Below are 20,456 nucleotides of genomic sequence, written 5' to 3'. Positions count from 1 at the left end.
TAGGGTTAGGGTCAGGGTTAGGGTTAAGTATGGTTTTGTTAAGGGTTAGGGTCAGGGTTAGGGTCAGGATTAGGGTTAAGTATGGTTTTGTTAAGGGTTAGGGTCAGGGTTAGGGTTAGGGTTAGGGTCAGGGTTAGGGTCAGGATTAGGGTTAAGTATGGTTTGGTTAAGGGTTAGGGTCAGGGTTAGGGTTAGGGTTAGGGTCAGGGTTAGGGTTAAGTATGGTTTTGTTAAGGGTTAGGGTCAGGGTTAGGGTTAGGGTTAGGGTCAGGGTTAGGGTTAGGGTTAGGGTTAGGGTTAGTTAGGGTTTAGGGTTTGGGTTAGGGTTAAGTATGATTTGGTTAAGGGTTAGGGTCAGGGTTAGGGTCAGGGTCAGGGTTAGGGTTAGGGTTAGTTAGGGTTTAGGGTTTGGGTTAGGGTTAAGTATGATTTGGTTAAGGGTTAGGGTCAGGGTTAGGGTTAGGGTTAGGGTCAGGGTTAGGGTTAGGGTTAGGGTCAGGGTTAGGGTTAGTAAAGTCATGGTTTGGGTAGTGTGAGGGGCCACCTAAAAATGTTGGAAAAAAACGCAAACGCGGTAAAAACGCACTAAAAACGCATACAAACGCATAAAAACGCTGCGTTTTTTTCATGCATGCTCATAAAAATGCTTGAAAAAAACGCAGCAGTTGTATGCTTTTGTATGCGTTTTTTCAATGCGTTTTTTTGCGGGAAAAACGCGCTGCAAAAAAAAGCAAGTGTGAAACTAGCCTCAGATATAGGAAAATGCAGCAGAAATACAGTTGTGCTCAAAAGTTTACATACCCTGGCAGAATTTTTGAATTCTTGGCCTTTTTTCAGAGAATATGAATGACAACATCAAAACTTTTTCTCCACTCATGGTTGGTGGTTGCGTGAAGCCATTTATTGTCAAACTACTGTGTTTTCTCTTTTTAAATCATAATGACAACCCAAAACATCCAAATGACCCTGATCAAAAGTTTACATACCCCATTTCTTAATACCGTGTATTGCCCCCTCTAACATCAATTACAGCTTGAATTCTTTTGTGGTAGTTGTGGATGAGGTTCTTTATTTTCTCAGATGGTAAAGCTGCTCACTCTTCTTGGCAAAAAGCCTCCAGTTCCTGTAAATTCTTGGGCTATATAGCATGAATGGCGCGCTTGAGATCTTCCCATAGTGTCTTCACTTTGTCCTGCTGTAGCCAATGACAGGTCGACTTGGCCAAGTAGGTCCCATGTGCAGCTTCTGGGCTGATGATTGCAAATTTGCCTCCAGTATTTGCTGATAACGTGCTGCATTCATCTTTCCTTCAACTTTGACCAAGTTTCCTGTGCCTTTGTAGCTCACACATCCCCAAAACATCAGCGATTCACAACCGTGCTTTACAGTAGGAATGGTGTTTCTTTCATCATAGGCCTTGTTGACCTCTCTTCCAACTTAATGTTTATGGTTGTGGCCAAAAAGTTCAATTTTGGTGATATTACTCCAAATTACCTTGTTCCAGAAGTTTTGAGGCTTGTCTCTGTGCTGCTTTGCCTATTGTAGGTGATATACTTTGTGGCATTTGTGCAGTAATGGCTTTCTTCTGGCGATTCGTCCATGCAGCCCATTTTTCTTCAAGTGCCTCTTTATTATGCTTCTTGAAACAGCCACACCGCTAGTTCTCAGAGAGTCCTGTATTTCATTTGATGTTATTTGTGGATTTTCCTTTGCACCCCAAACAATTTTCCTGGCATTTGTGGATGAAATTTTTGTTGGTCTACCTGACCCTTGGTTTTATTTTTACTGAGCCCGTGATTTTCCATTTGTTAATCACAGTTTGAACACTGCTGACTGGCATTATCAATTCCTTGGATATCTTTTTGTATCCCTTTCCTGTTTTATACAGTTCAACTACCTTTTCCTGTAGATCCATTGACAATTCTTTTGCTTTCCCTGTGACTCACAATTCAGAAATGTCAGTGGCTGGAAGAAAGCTGCAAGAGTCTGTCTGGATCCCAGAAACTCACTCAGCTTTTATGCACACACACTGATTACAAGCAAACAGGTCACAGGTGAGGATGTTACCTTTACTAGCCAGCCAAAGCCATTTGTTTTCAACTTCTGTGCATGTTATCAGGCCAAAATCACCAGGGTATATAAACTTTTAATCAGGGTCATTTGAATGTTTTGGGTTGTCATTATGATTTAAAAAGAGAAAACCAGTAGGTTGACAATAAATTACTTCACCCAACCACTAACCATGAGTAGAGAAAAAGTTTTGGTGTTATCATTCATATTCTCTGAGAAAAAGGCCAAGAAAGGAAATATTCTTCTGGGGTATGTAAACTTTTGAGCACAACTGTATCCATTTTTGCAGCATAGTAAAAGGTCTATAAGGAACCAGCAGTATGTAATACCTAACAGGTTACAGTCAGTAAATCCTGAGAGGAGGTGGATGGTGCAGCAAGGCGCAGGAGGGAAGGGGCTTTATCAAGTTAATGAAAGTGAGTAGTTATCTAGGAGTTATGTGTGGCAGATAGGCCCTCATAAACTGGCCTAATCTAGACGGGGAAGAGATCCCTGTTTCGCCATTGGATGTGGCTTATCGCACAGTGCTAAGGTTTACCATGTCTTATCTCTGCTTTATAGAAATTACAGTTTATAAAAAGATAAATCTTAGTAACTGAGATAATGCAAACGCATAATGGCCTTGTTATGCTGCGAGGACTAATGGGATGCAAGGCCTGGACTCTCAGATGGTAGGGTATTTCAATGACATATTTGCAAAATAAAAAAAGCCTCCTAAAGCTCCCCATACCCAATATGTAAAAGTCATCCAAACCTGCTGAGTACAGCCCACTGTATAACGCATGTGGGCCTCCCGACTGGGATCAAGATCAACTAGGGCGTCAAGTGAGTTCTATAGCCAATCAGCGGTCTCTGATTGCATCCTTCACTAAAGGAGAAACACTGTTTCTTAAGAGTTGTGAAGAATTGATACACAAGCTATCTTGCACTTCCATTCTCAGAAAGATTAAAAGGGGTAGTCCAAGGCAGTCCTTATACCATAGATATTAGTTATCAATGCTCCACTGAAATTATTGTGTTTAGGCTGCAATACCACACATATACAGTGGACAGGTGTGGCACTGTTTCTCTAATCTTAGGTAACCTTTTTGAGCTTTATTTTTACAAGTCTAGACAATTCCTGTTTTGCGTGTGACCTGCTGTTGCCCCTGCATCATAGTAGATCGTATAGTTCTCCTGCTAATGTATAGAGAGATGCCATTATTTCTCCTACTGCTTTTTAAGGGGTGGAAAAAAATGTAATTAATCCCCCAAATTAGAAGAGGTGCACATGTATAGCGTACATGTGAGCACCACAAAATACACAGATTTTTTCTAAAACATGTCTCAACATATTTTAGTTAGAAATTTCCTATTTAATGACCTAATTCCTGGAATCCATTAACATTATCACACCCAGTATAATTACAGCACATGCCACAGTGTGAAATTAGGCGTGTTTTTTTCCAGCAGTCAATAGGAAGCAGTAATGCCTAGTTCTCTTTTGGCGGTATCTGATAGTCACTGATCCTTCCAAAATTTAGGATAATTCTTATATCCCTTCAGATACCAAATTATATTGGAATAATAAAATAAATGTATATTTCCACCATAGATATATTTATATAAAACAATTTTAGGTACAAAATTTATGGTCCAACTGGTTCCTTCACTGCAAACAACCACTGATGAACAGTTCTGGGAGCGCAGCAGTAGTTGAAACCCCGCCCACCTCAGTCATTGCTCTGCCGCTATTGGCTGTAGCTACAGGTTACTGACATCAGTGCTGCCCATGCTGTGTTCTCTTGCACTGCCCTTCCCCTGGTGTCAGGACTAAACACAATGTGGCTGCCAGGTACACATGAATTGGCCATTTTCAATTTTTCATATTTCTATTGCAGTAATTCAATTCAATTTTCATATTTCATGTTTACATGCTACAGCGCTACAGAGTGCTGCTTTATTTGTTTGATTGTATTTGAGTTGGTGACTCTAGGTAAGCACCTGTTCTGACCCAATTTATGTTTGCATGTGACGGTCAATTTTTTGATATTGTATGAATTAGCCTTCTGACTGAGCACTCCGCCCCTTAGTCTCAGGCATTTTTAATTTGCAGCAGGTTCCTACCTCTCCATAGAGATATAGACTTTAGTCTAAGAGTGGATTCACATTAGGTTCCCAGAGAGATGTACAGGGTGGGCCATTTATATGGATACACCTAAATAAAATGGGAATGGTTGGTGATCCAGATCGGCGCGCTGAATTTGCAGAATGGGCAAAAAAAAATTGGAAGAGGACCCTCAGTTTACACAGAACATTATGTTCAGTGATGAGGCAAACTTTTTGGGTGGGCCATTTATATGGATACATCTAAACAAAATGGGAATGGTGACATTTTTCCTGCGTAGGGTGTCTTGCATTGAAATCTGCTGCAATGACCCGGGTACTGCGTTCACCAGACATCAACACAATTTCTATCCGCTCCTCACGTGTTAACCTCTGCGACATGTCAATGGCTGTAAACAAAGAGAAACTTGTAAATAACTAATGAAAGAATAAAGTTACATTAAAACCAAGCACACCATTGTTTTTCTTGTGAAATTCTCAATAAGTTTGATGTATCACATGACCCTCTTCCCATTAAAAAAAATAAAGTTGGATCCAAAATGATTGACTTCAAAATGTCCACCATGGTCACCACACATCGTGAAAAGTTTTTTCCCTCCCATATACTAATGTGCCACAAACAAGAAGTTGATATCACCAACCATTCCCATTTTATTTAGGTGTATCCATATAAATGGCCCATCCTGTAGACTGTCTTAGAGAGGATTGGCATTAGGTCCTGGCAATTAGAATCGCCTTAGTGTGGCTGCCAGGTACACATGAATTGGCCAATTTATGCGCTAAGCATTCTCAATGTTTCATATTTCTAGTGCAGAAATGTAATTCAATTTTTATATTTCATGTTTGCATGCTATAGCGCTACAGAGTGCTGCTTTATTTGTTTGATTGTATATGAGATGGTGATTCTAGGTAAGCACCTGTTCAGACCCAATTTATGTTTGGATGTGACGGTCAGTTTTTTGATATTAAACAAAAGCTGCTATAGTATTGGGTAAGGCCTCTTTCACACATCAGTTTTTTGCCTTCAGGCGCGATCCGGCTTTTTTCCCCATTGACTTGCATTAGCGCCGGATCGTGCCGGATGGCATTGCGTTTCATCCGTTTTTTGCCAGATCCGGCAACTTGTCTCATTCCGGCGTCTTGAAAAAACGTCTACTGTAACGTTTTTTGTCTCCGGCGAAAAAGCCGGAAGCGCCGGATCCGGCGCTTCCAGCTTTTTGCTACAATGAAAGTCTATGGGCGCCGGAATGCGCCGGATCCAGAAAAAGACGGATCCAGCAACCGGATCCGTTTTTTTTAAGTCTGCGCATGCTCAGATCCAATTGGCCAGCCGCCAGGAACAGAGACGGATCCAGCAAAAAAACGGATCCGTTTCTACAGTTCTCCAAAATTTATGCCGGATCCGTTTTTTCTAAAAAAAGCCGGATCATGCCTGACGGCAAAAAACTGATGTGTGAAAGTAGCCTTAAAAAAGAACACTAAACACTAAACCAGCCGAGTTTCTCCTCTGCCAAGCACCTCCTCTGCCGCCTCAATTTACATTCTCATTTATCTTCCATAACCATTCTCAAACATAAATGCCTTGAATATATCATTATGATCCCACACGTCTAATTGTAAACTTAAAGGGGTACTCCATTGCTGGGGAAATCCTTCTAATGGACTCAGGAAGGAGAAAAAATATATCTATACAGGTGCTTCTCGCAAAATTAGTATATCATCAAAAAGTTGATTTATTTTATTTCTTCAATGCAAAAAGTGAATCTCATATATTATATAGAGTCATTACACACAGAGTGATCTATTTCAAGTGTTTATTTCTGTTAATTTTGATGATTATGGCTTACAGCCAATGAAAACCCAAAAGTCGTTATCTCCGTAAATTAGAATACTTTATAACACCAGATTGAAAAATGATTTAAAAATCTGAAATGTTGGCCTACTGAAATGTATATTCAGTAAATGCACTCAATACTTGGTCGGGGCTCCTTTTGCATCAATTACTGCATCAATGCCACATGGCATGGAGGCGATCAGCCTGTGGCACTGCTGAGGTGTTATGGAAGCCCAGGTTGCTTTGATAGCAGCCTTCAGCTCGTCTTCATTGTTGGGTCTGGTGTCTCTCATCTTCCTCTTAACAATACCCCATAGATTCTCTATGGGATCAAGGTCAGGCGAGTTTGCTGGACAATCAAGCACAATGATACTGTTGTTTTTAAACCAGGTATTGGTACTTTTGGCAGTGTGGACAGGTGCCAAGTCCTGCTGGAAAATGAAAATTTCCATCTCCAAAAAGCTTGTTGGCAGAGGGAAGCATGAGGTGCTCTAAAATTTCCTGGTAGATGGCTGTGCCGACTTGGGTCTTGATAAAACAAAGTGGACTTACACCAGCAGATGACATGGCTCCAGCATCAGACTGGAGCATCTTGGGCTCACCAGAGAAAATCATTCTTGGGGCCCACTATGTAGCTACATAGAAAAAAATACAAGACCACCAATTGTGTGGTAAAACACGCTAATATCAGGGTATAATATAAGGTAGTACGTGTCTTAATTATGTAGCAGGGGTTGGGGTAGCCCCCTCATAGAATATAATGCAGCCCCCTCATAGAATATAATGCAGCCCCCCCTCATAGGGTACAATGCAGCCCCCCACAAAATATAATGCAACCCCCTCATAAGGTATACTGCAGCCCTCCTTACAGAATATAATGCAGCCCCCCTCATAGGGTACAATGCAACCCCCTCATAAGGTATAATGCAGCCCCCCATAGAATATAATGTAGCCCCCTCATAGGGTGTAATGCAGCCCCTCTGCAAAATATAATGTAGCCCCCTCATATTATAATGCAACCCCCTCAAATTATAATGCAACCCCCTCATAAAGTATAATGCAGCCCCCCTACAGAATATACTGTAGCCCTCTCATAGGGCATAATGCTGCCCCCCTCATCTAATATATAAAGCTCAAGTGTGTGTATGTGTGCATGTGTGTATGTCCGGGATAGGCATCTGCACCGTACGCAGCTACAGCCATAAAATTTGGCACAGTCACACGTCTGGACCCCGAAAGTGTCCTAAGCTATGTTGTGAGGCGAAATTTTAACCCCACGTGTTCCAATTCACCAAACAATTTTGCCCCTATCTACATAATGGGGAAAAAGTGTGTGTGTATCAAGCCCCGCCCCTCATTATGATGTCATAATGGTTGCCATGGTGACGCTGATGTCATCATAGGTTGCAAGCCCCGCCGCTCATTATGATGTCATAATGGTTGACAATGGGATGGAGGATGTGTGATGGGTATATGGGCACTGGACTATGGGATGGAGGATATGTATGACGGGTATATGGGCACGGGACTATGGGATGGAGGATGGGTGATGGGTATATGTGCACTGGACTATGGGATGGAAGATATGTATGATGGGTATATGGGCACGGGACTATGGGATGGCGGATATGTATGATGGGTATTTGGGCACGGGACTATGGGATGGAGGATATGTATGAAGGGTATATGGGCATGAGATGAAGGATGTGTGATGGTTATATGGGCACTCGACTATGGGATGGCAAATATGTATGATGGGTATATGGGCATGGGACTATGGGATGGAGAATATGTATGATGGGTATATGGGCATGGGACTATGGGATGGAGGATGTGTGATGGGTATATGGGCACTCGACTATGGGATGGAGGATATGTATGTTGGGTATATGGGCACGGGCCTATGGGATGGTGGATATGTATGATGGGTATATGGGCACGGGCCTATGGGATCGTGGATATGTATGATGGGTATATGGGCACAGGACTATGGGATGGAGGATAATTATAATTTGCTATAACTAACCACAGTTAGTTACTATGCCCGGGCAGCGCCAGGCTCTTCAGCTAGTATAGTATAATTTAGCCCCCAGAATATATTGTAGCCCCTGAGAGAATAATGCAGCCTCCACACAGAACATAATGCAGCCCCCCACAGAATATAATGTAGCCCCCATAGAATATAATGTAGCCCCCTCATAAAGTGAAACGCAGCCCCCTCATAGGGCATAGTGCAGCCCCCCTCATAGGGTATAATGCTGCCCCCCTCATATAGTATAATGCTGCCCCCCTCATAGGGTATAATGCAGCCCTCCTCATAGGGTATAATGCAGCCCCCCTCATAGGGTATTATGCAGCCTCCTTCCACCTCCATCATTGTTCTCCCCCTCCACCCCATCATTGTCCTCATCACCACCTCCATCATTGCCTTCTCACCCACCATCTCTATCATTGCCCTTTCCACCACCTCCATCATTGCTTTCTCCCCCACCACCCCATCATTGCCCATTCCACCACCTCCATCATTGCCTCCTTCCCCACCACCACCACCATCATTGTCCTTTCCACCACTACCATCATTGCCTTCTCCCCCCACCCCATCACTGCTTTCTCCCCCACCACTCCCATCATTGCCCTCTCCATCTCCTCCATCATTGCTTTCTCCCCCACCACTCCCATCATTGCCCTCTCCATCTCCTCCATCATTGCTTTCTCCCCCACCACCCCATCATTGCCCATTCCACCACCCCCATCATTGCCCATTCCACCACCTCCATCATTGCCTCCTCCCCCACCACCACCATCATTGTCCTTTCCACCACTGCCATCATTGTCCTTTCCACCACAACCATCATTGCCTTATCCCCCACCACCCCATCATTGCCCATTTCACCACCTCCATCATTGCCTCTTTCCCCCACCCCATCGTTCTTTCCACCACCACCAACATTGCTTCCTCCTCCACCACCACCACCATCATTGTCCTTTCCACCACTGCCATCATTGTCCTTTCCACCACAACCATCATTGCCTTATCCCCCACCACCCCATCATTGCCCATTCCACCACCTCCATCATTGCCTATTCCCCCCACACCATCATCCTTTCCACCACCACCAACATTGCCTTCTCCCCCATCACTCCCATCATCACTGCTCTCTCCATCGCCCACATCATTGCCCTCTCCAATACACACATACAGCACCACTCTCACACACATCACCACACAAACACACACAGCAACGCACCACTCTCTCTCACACACACACACTCACACACAGCACCGCACCACATACACACGCACACAGACATACAGATACACAGCACCACTCATCTCTCCGCATGATCACCGCAGCCACAGCACATCCCGGCAGTATCTTCATCGCTGGCAGCTTTCTCTCTGAAACAGCCCCATGCTGATTGATGATGTCATCAGCTGCACTACTGTGTCATATGTGGCGCCCCTGAGGCTCAGTCGCCACAGAGGTACTGCACCTTCTCCTAAGGTGTAGTGCCCCACCACCTAGGTAAGTTGGGAGCTCCTTTCCACACTCCAACACCTGCACCCCATACAAAGGATAGTTCAGCAAAGGACCAGATTGCGGCTCCATGCTTAGAGGGTAGCAGAGCACCTTTCGTGGGTCCTTGCTTCGTAACACGAGATGTGCTGGGAGGTGGGTGGAGTTGAGATTCATATAAAAGGTTGGGAAGGTTTAGAATTGGAGGTTCAGTCTGAAGGGTGAGTCTGACGAGAGGTCAGGCGGGAGAAGGACAGTCAGTCAGGAGAGTCTGAGGATGGGTCCGAGAGAGAGGATGGAGTGCTGCAGTTGCCTCAGTGACCTGAGCCAGCTGGCACGGGAAAGGAACAGAAGGAGAAGGACGTAGAACTGCAACCTAAGCTTCCATAGGAGAGAGAAGGAACAGCGTGGAACGAAGGAGTAGGAGAACAAAAAGGAGTTGTGGGTCGGAAGAGGAACCCTGCCTATAGGTTCTCAGCGCAAGGCCGGGGCCCGGTCCCCGATGTTGTATGGACACTTATGGTTCTGCAGCAGACACTGGTGGAGTAGTTGGCTGTAAATGCACTACTCCCATCCAAGACTTGGGGCACAACAGCAACTGAATAGAGAGCCAGGACTCCGTAGAAGGGAGTCCCCGAGAGAGGCTACAGCTGTCTGTCATACAAGTAGAGTTGTTAGGAACATCTGACAGGAGGAACTTCAGAGTACCACGGTACTGGAGCTCTTCACACTACAAGGAGTCATTCAGTAGAGGTACATGTTGGCGGGGTGTTGGAGAGGAGAATCCTGACTTGCCCGGGAGGTTGATTGAGTCTCTACCCCGGAGGACACGGCACGGAGGCAGGCACCAGTGTGTACCACGAACTGTGAGTAAAGCTTTGGAACTACAGGCCCTGGTGTCCTCCATTCATTTGTGCGCCAACCCCTTCAGCACTGCTACATCTGGGTACCAACATTCCTCACACCGCCTGCGCCTATACACTGCCCTGGGGTTACAGCTTCACCTGTGGGGAGCTACAGCATCTATGCTGCAACACACCATCAGCCCCAGAGGATCTGCACGCAGCGTCGGCTTAACATCTTGCTTGCCAAACACCACAGGTGGCGTCACGAACTTTCACATAAGCTATATCTCAAACCACCATTGATTTGGGCGCCCAGGGCCACGGACCGGGTCACAGCTGCCGTGACATATCCCACTGACACCGGCCCGGTACCGAGTACCCCACAGCCCTGGGAGGGCGACCCACAGACAGTAAGTGCCAGGCAGGAAGCAGGATGGCATCGGATCCCTGCAGCTAACACTGCCCTCTATTAAATTGAAATGAATATTCACTCCTTTCTACGCCCATGGGGGCGATGGGAAGCATGAATATTCATTTCTCTTTTGCAGCGGGGACAGGCTCCTGTCTTCAGCTGCTGCTCTGCTGGCACTGGGCGGGCCCCCTGACTCACGGGCCCCATAGCAGCTGGGTGTGCCGCTGTTAGTGACATGCCACTGGCTGGGGGTCCCTGGAGCAGTGGGGCCCTAGGCAGCTGCCAACCCTGTGTGCCAGCAGGTGAACAGTGGGTACGGAAAGTATTCAGACCCTTTTAAATTTTTCACTCTTTGTTTCATTGCAGACATTTGGTAAATTCAAAAAAATTAAATTAATTTTTCTTTCTCATTAATGTACACTCTGCACCCCATCTTAACTGAAAAAACAGAAATGTAGAAATTTTTGCAAACTTATTAAAAAAGAAAAACTTAAATATCACATGGTCATAAGTATTCAGACCCTTTGCTCAGTATTGAGTAGAAGCACCCTTTTGAGCTGGTAGAGCCATGAGTCTTCTTGGGAATGATGCAGCAAGTTTTTCCACACCTGGATTTGGGGATTCTCTGCCATTCTTCCTTGCAGATCCTCTCCAGTTCCATCAGGTTAGATGATGAACGTTGGTGGACAGCCATTTTCAGGTCTCTCCAGAGATGCCCAATTGGGTTTAGGTCAGGGTTCTGGCTTGGCCAGTCAAGAATGGTCACAGAGTTGTTCTGAAGCCACTCCTTTGTTATTTTAGCTGTGTGTTTAGGGTCAATGTCTTGTTGGAAGATGAACCTTCGGCCAAGTCTGAGGTCCAGAGCACTCTGGAAGAGGATTTCATCCAGAATATCTCAGTACTTGGCCGCATTCATGTTTCCCTCAATCGAAACCAGTCGTCCTGTCCCTGCAGCTGAAAAACACCTGGATAGCATGATCCTGCTACCACCATGTTTCACTGTTGGGATTGTATTGGGCAGGTGATGAGCAGTACCTGGTTTTCTCCACACATACCACTTAGAATTATCACCAAAAAGTTCTATCTTCATCTCACCAGACCAAATAATCTTATTTCTCATAGTCTGGGAGTCCTTCATGTGTTTTTTAGCAAACTCTATGTGGGCTTTCATATGTTTTGCACTGAGGAGAGGCTTCCGTCAGTCCACTCTGCCATAAAGGCCCAACTGGTGGAGGGCTGCAGTGATAGATGACTTTGTGGAACTTTCTCCCATTTCCCTACTGCATCTGTGGAGCTCTCACGATTGCTCAGTTTGGCTGGATGGCCAGGTCTAGGAAGATTTCTGGTGGTCCCAAACTTCTTTTATGTAAGGATTATGAAGGCCAATGTGCTCTTAGGAACCTTAAGTACTGCAGAAATTCTTTTGTAACCTTGAGCATATCTGTGCTTTGCCACATTTCTGTCTCTGAGCTTCTTGGCCAGTTCCTTTGATCTCATGATTCTCATTTGGTCTGACATGCACTGTGAGCTGTGAGGTCTTATATAGACAGGTGTGTGCCTTTACAAATCAAGTCCTATCAGTTTAATTAAACACAGCTGGACTCCAATTAAGGAGTAGAACTTCTGAGTGGGCCCCTAACCAGGTAACCTTGATTACAACTCAGTGACGCACCCTAAGGGCTCACACTCACTTGCGAGAGACTCTGAGGAGTGTCTCTGTGGCGCCCCTGAGGCTCAGTCGCCACAGAGGTACTGCACCTTCTCCTAAGGTGTAGTGCCCCACCATCCAGGTAAGGTGGGAACCCCTTTCCACACTCCAACACTCGCACCCCACACAACAGGGTAGTTCTGCACAACCACATTGCGGCTCAGTGCTTAGAGAGTAGCAAAGCACCTTTGGTGGTTCCCTGCTTGGAACACTGGATGTGCTGGGAGGTGGGTGGAGTTTGGATACATAAAAGAGTGGGAAAGTAGAGGATGTGAGGTTCAGTCTGGCAGAAGGTCAGGCGGGTAAGAAGTCACTGAGACAGGAATGAGGAGAACTGAAAACTAAGCTTCCATAAGAGAGAAAGACAAGTACGGAACGAAGGAGTAGAGAGAACAGAAAGGACGTGTGTTAGAAGAGGAACCCTGCCTATAGGTTCTCAGCGCAAGGCTGGGGCCCGGTCCCCGAGGTGTATGGACACTTATGGCTCTGCAGCAGACACCGGTGATGTAGTTGGCTGTAAATGCACTACTCCCATCTAAGACTTGGGGCACAACAGCAATTGTATAGGGAGCCGGGACTCAGGAGAAGGGAGTCCCCAAAGCAGGCTACAGCTGTCTGCCGTACAAGTAGGTTCTTGGGAACATCTGACAAGAGGAACTCCAGCGTACCACGGTATTGGAGATCTTCACACTTAAAGGCGCTATAGAGGAGACGTTCAGGAAAGGTACATGTTGGCGGAGTGTTGGGGGGGAGCTTTCCATCTTACCTGGAGGTTGACTGGGTCCCTGACCTGGAGGACACGGCACAGAAGCGGGCACTACTGACTGTGAGTAAAGCGTTGGAACTACATGCCCTGGTGTCCTCCATTCCTTCCTGCGTCCGTCTGCCTGACACTGCTACATCCCCTGCGCCGGACACAACACCATCAAAGTGTCCCCACATCTACACTGCCCTGGGACAACAGCCCTGCCTGTGGAGGGCTATACCATCATTGTTGCACCACACCATCTGTCCCGGAGGATCTGTTTGCAGCGTTGGATTAACACCTCCCTTGCCGAGCACCACAGGTGGCGTCACAAACTATTCCATTAACTACATTCCCCCATTGCTTGGGCGCCCAGGGCCACGGTCCAGGTCACCGCTGCTGTGACACATCCCACTGACACTGGCCCGGTACCGAGTACCCCACAGCCCTGGGAGGGCGACCCATCTCTCGCAAGAAAACCTGGCACAACCACTGGTAATGGGACCGAAGCGTGCGGCTACATGTATTTCTATGCAGCCGCACGCTCCGATCCAAGTGCTGGTGGCAGTGGCAGGTTTTCATGCGAGTAAGTATGAGCCCTAATAGTGGATGTAGGAGAACCTCAGCAGATGACTGTGATGTTACTGATAATAATCTCTATATAAAGAGTGGTAGATACCAGTCCTACAGAACATATACGTGATTACAGCAGAGTAACAGATAGTGTCTTACCGCAGACATTCTTTCTGATGGAATCGTTCACTTTTCACGTCTTTTCCATCTAGCCCAGAACGACAATGACAATTCTCCAGTCAGGACTCGGCAACAGAGAATACAAGAAAGACACATTTCACATCTCATATTCCAGCCCTATCACCATCTATCCCCAACCTGCGCAAACCCCTCATCCTACCCAATACTGAGCCGCTGCTGCCGTATGTGTCCCTATTACTGCACCTGCTGGGTGGTTCTCTGTGCCCTTTAAATTATAAAGCAACTCTCTACAATATAGTGATGCTGGATGCAAGTGCCCTAGAAAACAGTGCCCACATTTTGCCTCCTACAAAGTAATAATGCCCTGTGTGTGCCCCTTTGACAGTCACAGTTACCCGAGTTCCCCTATGACAATTAGTGCTGCATTTACATTTAATAATATCCAGTCCCCCTTGTACAGCTCCCCTATACACAGTATGTTGCTCTTTCATACACAGTATAATGCCCTCTCACTATATGTACTGACCCCTTACTATCCCTCAAACTTTTTGATGGCTCCAACACTGTATGATGGCCCCCTTACTGTAATCTCCACACTGTATGATGGCACTCTAGATAGCCTCAATATAGCATAATACACCAGATAGTCCTCAATATAGTATAATGCAATCCCCATAGGCAGACTCTATAGTATAATGCAGCCCCCCATAAGCAGCTTGTAATGTAAGGCAGTACCCTCCCATAGGCAGACTGTAATAAAAGGCAGCACCCCCCCATAGGCAGACTGTAAGGTAAGGCAGCACCCCCATAGGTAGACGGTAATATAAGGCAGCAACCCCCATAGGCAGATTGCTAGGTAAGGCAGCATCCCCGCCATAGGCAGACTGTAATATAAGGCAGCACCCCCCATAGGCAGACCTACAGGTAAGGCAGCACCCCCCCATAGGCAGACTGATAGGTAAGGCAGGACCCCCCATAGGCAGACTGATAGTTAAGGCAGCAACCCCCCCATAGGCATACTGATAGGTAAGGCAGCCCCCCCATAGGCAGACTGTTATGTAAGGCAGCACCCCCCCCCATAGGCAGACTGATAGGTAAGGCAGCACCGCCCCATAGGCAGACTGTTAGGTAAGGCAGCACCCCCCCATAGGCAGACTGATAGGTAAGCCAGCACCCCCCTATAGGCAGTCTGATAGGTAAGGCAGCACCCCCCCATAGGCAGACTGATAGGTAAGGCAGCACCCCCTCCATAGGCAGGCTGTAAAATAATATACCCTCATAAAAAAATAGATAAAAAAATAAATACTCACCTCTCTTCCTCCCGGCTCCTGCTCTACTCTGAGCTCCCACTCTTCTCCTCACAGCGGGCGCCAGGCAGTGACGTCATCATGCCCCCTGTCAGCGTCTGCATCAGATGCTGAGAGGGGGATGATGGGAGAAGGAGCGCTCGCTCCTTCTCTCATCAGTGCGGTCAGCTGCCGATACAGCTGACCCTGCGATGACGGGTGGGAGGCCCACTGCTGGCACAGGGCCCCCCACCACCTGCTCAGGGGCCCCATAGCAGCCAGGCGGCAGAGCAGGGAGATTGATTCTCCCTGCTCTGCCGTAGAATGTAACTGTATCGGCGAGCTGAGCACGCCGATACAGTTACAGTGGCGTAGCTCTGGGTGGGCCCCCTCAGAGCCCGGGGCCACTGCCCCCTCTGCCCCCCCCCGGTAGTTACGCTACTGAGTAAAACCATCTCAAGGAGGATCACAAGGAAATGGACTGCATGTGACTTAAATATGAGTGTCTGAGCAAAGGGTCTGAATACTTATGACCATGTGATATTTCAGTTTTTATTTTTTAATAAATTTGCAAAAATTTCTACATTTCTGGGGTTTTTTTTTCAGTCAAGATGGGGTGCAGAGTGTACATTAATGAGAAAAGATGAACTTTTTTGAACTTACCAAATGGCTGCAATGAAACAAAGAGTGAAAAATATAAATGAGTCTGAATACTTTCCGTACCCACTGTAAGTGCCTGGTCCCACCGGAGAATCCTCCGGTTCCCTGGTGGGCCAGTCTGACCCTGCATGGCTTCCCAAACCATCACTGATTGTGCAAACTTCACACTAGATCAAAGGAAACAGCCGCACTCAGAAAATGTTTTACTTTGCAAAAGTAGCAGTGCATTTATTCACAAAAAAAGCACTAAAGCAGGATAATAATGGCAAGGTAACGTTTCAACCCTACTCAGGGTCCTTCTTAAACCTCACTGAAGTATTGCGTAGGAAAAAGTAGATAAGGTCCCTTTAAGGGCTGCGTTTGGTATAAGGATAGAATGTTCTGCTTCTAAGCTGGTGTATGCCAGAAGCAAGACATCTTATTTTTGGGTTCAACCAAGTTCAGCCTGCACCGCCCATTGAGCAGAGTGCGCATCTTTTCTTTCATCAAACTTCACACTAGACCTCAAGCAGCTTGGATTGTGGCCTCTCCACTCTTCCTCCAGACTATGGGACCTTGATTTCCAAATGAAATGCAAAATTTACTTTCATCTGAAAACAACACCTTGGATCACTGAGCAACAGTCCAGTTCTTTTTCTCCTTGGCCCACGTAAGACGCTTCTGGCGTTGTCTATTGGTCGTAAGTAGCTTGACACAAGGAATGTGACCCTTGTAGTCCATGTTCTGGATTCTTCTGTGTGTAGTGGCTCCTGAAGCAATGACTCCAGCTGCAGTCCACTCCTTGTGAATCTTCGCCAAATTTTTGAATGGCCTTTTCTTAACAATCCTTTCAAGGCTGCGGATATCCCGGTTGATTGTGCACCTTTTTCTACCACATGTTCCTTCCACTCAAGTTTCCATTAATATGCTTGGATACAGCACTGTGAACAGCCAGCTTCTATAGCAATGACCTTTTGTGGCTTATCCTCCTTGTGGAGTGTGTCAATGACTGCCTTCTGGACATCTGTCAAATTAGCAGTCTTCCCCATGATTGTGGAACCTACTGAAGCAGACTAATCGATCTTTTTAAACACTTAGGAAGCCTTTGCAGGTGTTTTTTGTTAATTATTCTAATTTACTGAGATAATGACTTTTGGGCTTTCATTGGCTGTAAGCCATAATCATCAACATTAACAGAAATAAACACTTGACATAGATCACTCTGTTTGTAATGACTCTATATAATATATGAGTTTCACTTTTTGTACTGAAGAACTGAAATAAATGAACTTTTTGATGATATTCTAATTTTGTGAGAAGCACCTGTATATACTTCTAGCACTGGTACCACTTTTCATGGTGACAGATGTACCAATATCTATAGCTATAGGTACAAGTTGCTGAACAGTGAAGGGGACTGGCTTTTACTTCTTCTGCCCCACAGCCATTCAACTACGGTTGTTGACAATGAGGGGATCTGACCTTTTAAAAAACTAAGTTTAGATTGGAGTTTCATATTGAATTAGAGTAGGTTCATACCTTGTTGTAGGCGTGCATGTAACGTAAATCGGATACTGCAGACAGATGGCACACATTGCACCTGTCACTATTAGAATCACTATGTGTTTAACCAAGGGGGGTAGTATGCCATGTCTCTGGGGCATTAAATAAATCTGGTGAGCTCTTTGCATATAATTTTGGTTTGAATACAGCTGTTTGAAAAATGCAGTTGACTGCGGTATTACAAACAATGTTGACCAGTAAAAAATGTGTACGTTAAAGGTATATGATTTCAAAATGAATTCCTAAGGTGACTGACACAGTGTGTGCCATCCGTTTAAAGCATCCATGTAACATTTACGTACAAGTTTTTGTGTTAAATGAATGTCTGAAATGCAATGTGAACATAGCCTAATGACGCATTTAGATGTGACAAATTTAGGGCATTCAATGCACCATTAACGGGTGCCGTCGACTATACTCACGCCGTTCGGCGCTGGTGTACCAGCCTATTCATAAAGGCCGATGCGTGAAGAAGGGGAGTGAATGATTGCTAATATGTTCAGTCTGTTCCCATACAGTATCATGTTTTCGGCAATACTTGGGAGATGTGCTGCCTATAACAGTAATCTATTGCTGACGTAAATGATTCGATCACCCAACAAACTAACGTTTTACTGATTCGCTGGGTGATCGTCTACATGTTTAATCAGGAATGAGCTTTCCTATGGGTCCTGCAAGGCTTATTGCTTTAGGCCAGCTGCCTAACACCAGATTCTCAAGGTCCAGTGAACCAAAATTTACTTCACATGGTTGACATAACTGAACACCCCTTTTTCATTGGTGATCTTGTGGTGGCACTTGATATAATGGGGTCTTTTATATGGTAAAAATAAGCAGTATTGTGGTCCAGTGATGATGTCAGTTGTCTGTAGCATGGATGAGAGCCCTGTAAACCTCATCCTGCCTACCGGTATCCCTGGTGTATCTTCTGATTAGTAGCCCAACGGAGCGTCATGTGTGTGTCATGCTGCAACGATGATTTTGTGCCAATCTTACTAATCAGAAGAGGCACCAGGGAATGCCAGGAGGTAGGAGAAAGTTTGCAAGGCTGGCGTCTGGCAACCAAGGACATGGCCTTTGTACCAAGTTCCTGTGAGTCTTTTGCCCATCACCAGCATTCTGCCCTCTGAATGTTATTGGGGAAGATGGCCACCACAGATCCGCAAGTGACTATTTATTTTGATTTTTACAACCTAACTTTAGTGGATGAGGAAAGGAAAAGATAAGCAGACAAGACATCATTCCAGACAATGGAAGAATGATGTTCTTGTCTGTTACCGAAAATGCTGGAATTCAAAATGGCCATCTATGATCATGCCCAGTAGCCAAACAGAATATGCCACATGCTTCTGTTTAACCCCCCAGGACAAATGTATGAAAATCGTCAGTTTTGTCCATAAATCTCAGACAATTTTCATCTGATTTTTATCCATATTGCAATCCATGTGTCCGTTTTTTACGTCCGTGAGCGATCTGTTTTCATACATCTACATTAAAAAATGTACATTGTGGTAGATCGGCTCACTCGGCTGCACATGTAGGTGGACATGGGTACACTGTGGCTTTAATAACTTCCTTTGATTTTTTGTAGGCAGCATAAACCCAGGTGTGCTAAAGAAAATACAGCCCTCTGGGCAAAACAGGAAAATAAACAAAATGGCGGCAGAAAAAAACACAGTCCTTCTGTGAGCAGGGTTCCTCCCGCTCATGGCTGACAGAACACACACTGTACAGGTTCAGCACTCTCCTGGACTGCTACTTTTCCAGGCGCACACACTGAACACTTAATCTTAAGACCTAGCAGGTAGTTCCTCAGAGTGTCAGTCGCCCATTTGATGGCCATGCACTCCTTTTTAACAATGGCATAGTTCTTCTCACAGAAGGAGAGTTTCTTACTTAGGTACAGGACTGGGTGTTTGTCCCCATCTATTTCCTGGGACAGTACAGCTCTTAAACCGACTTTGGAGGCATCTGTCTGGAGCACAAACTCCTTCGTGAAGTCTGGTGTGACCAAGACTGGCTGTCGGCACAGGACGAGCTTGAACTCCTGGAATGCGATCTCTGCTTCAGAGGAGCATTTGACCATCGTCAACTTTGTGCCCTTGAGACGATCAGTCAGGGGAGCGGCTATCATGGCGAAATTGGGATAAATCACAGATAATATCTCTATCCCACAATTCCCAGAAACGCCCAAACCTGCTTCTTGGAGAACGGCTGCTGCCACTTTTGGATTGCCTCCACTTTGTCTACTTGCAGCTTTATGTCACCCTGTTGTGAGCTCATCTGTTCATTCACCTTTTGTGTCCGAGGATCTCCCTCTTCTGGAGAAGGAAGGTAGTGAGGCTCATTTGGATGAAAGAAACCAAACACCTGATCAGGTGGATTGTGACTGGGTAACAGGAACTTCAGACTGGATATAAGGCAGCCGACGCCCTTCTGAGTGGCTGATGATTTCTCTGCTGGATTCTTGGAGACCAGTCTGATTCCTGCTTCCCAAAGATAAGTTTTTGCTCTGCTATTGAACTTATTAGTTTTGGTTTTGTTTACCTTGTTTTTTGAGTTCAGCCATCCCCGGCCGGGGGTGTGCTGGATTCTTATTCCTTGATCAGTGTTCTCTTTTGCTCTGCTTTCAGAATATTCTGAGTGCTGATGTAGGGTTTGAAGTCTAGTGACTTCAGGGTCCTTTTTGCTTATCAGTTGTGTTAGTAATATTTTAGCGGGGTTTTCTCGGATTGCAGACAGCAGCTTTTCTGTCCTGTTCTTTTTAGTTAGCTTGGGCCCCATCGTTTGCTCAACCGATCTTTCTATCTGTGTTAGTGTTTTCATCTCGTTTCACCGTCATTATATGTTGGGGGCTGCCTATTGCTTTGGGGTCTGCTCTGGGGCAGTCAGTTTTTCCCTTTTCTCTCTTTAGGCTTATTTAGATCTCCGGCTGTGACGAGGTGTCTAGGATCACCGTAGGAACACTCCACGGCTACTGCTAGTTGTGTGATAGGATTAGGGGTCTGCAATCCGC

Source organism: Dendrobates tinctorius, unplaced genomic scaffold, assembly GCF_039654945.1.
Source record: "Dendrobates tinctorius isolate UK_male_01 unplaced genomic scaffold, ASM3965494v1 ptg000086l, whole genome shotgun sequence".
NCBI classification, from domain to species: domain Eukaryota; kingdom Metazoa; phylum Chordata; class Amphibia; order Anura; family Dendrobatidae; genus Dendrobates; species Dendrobates tinctorius.
The sequence above is the reverse complement of the archived record's forward strand: the minus strand, read 5'-3'. Positions refer to the sequence as shown.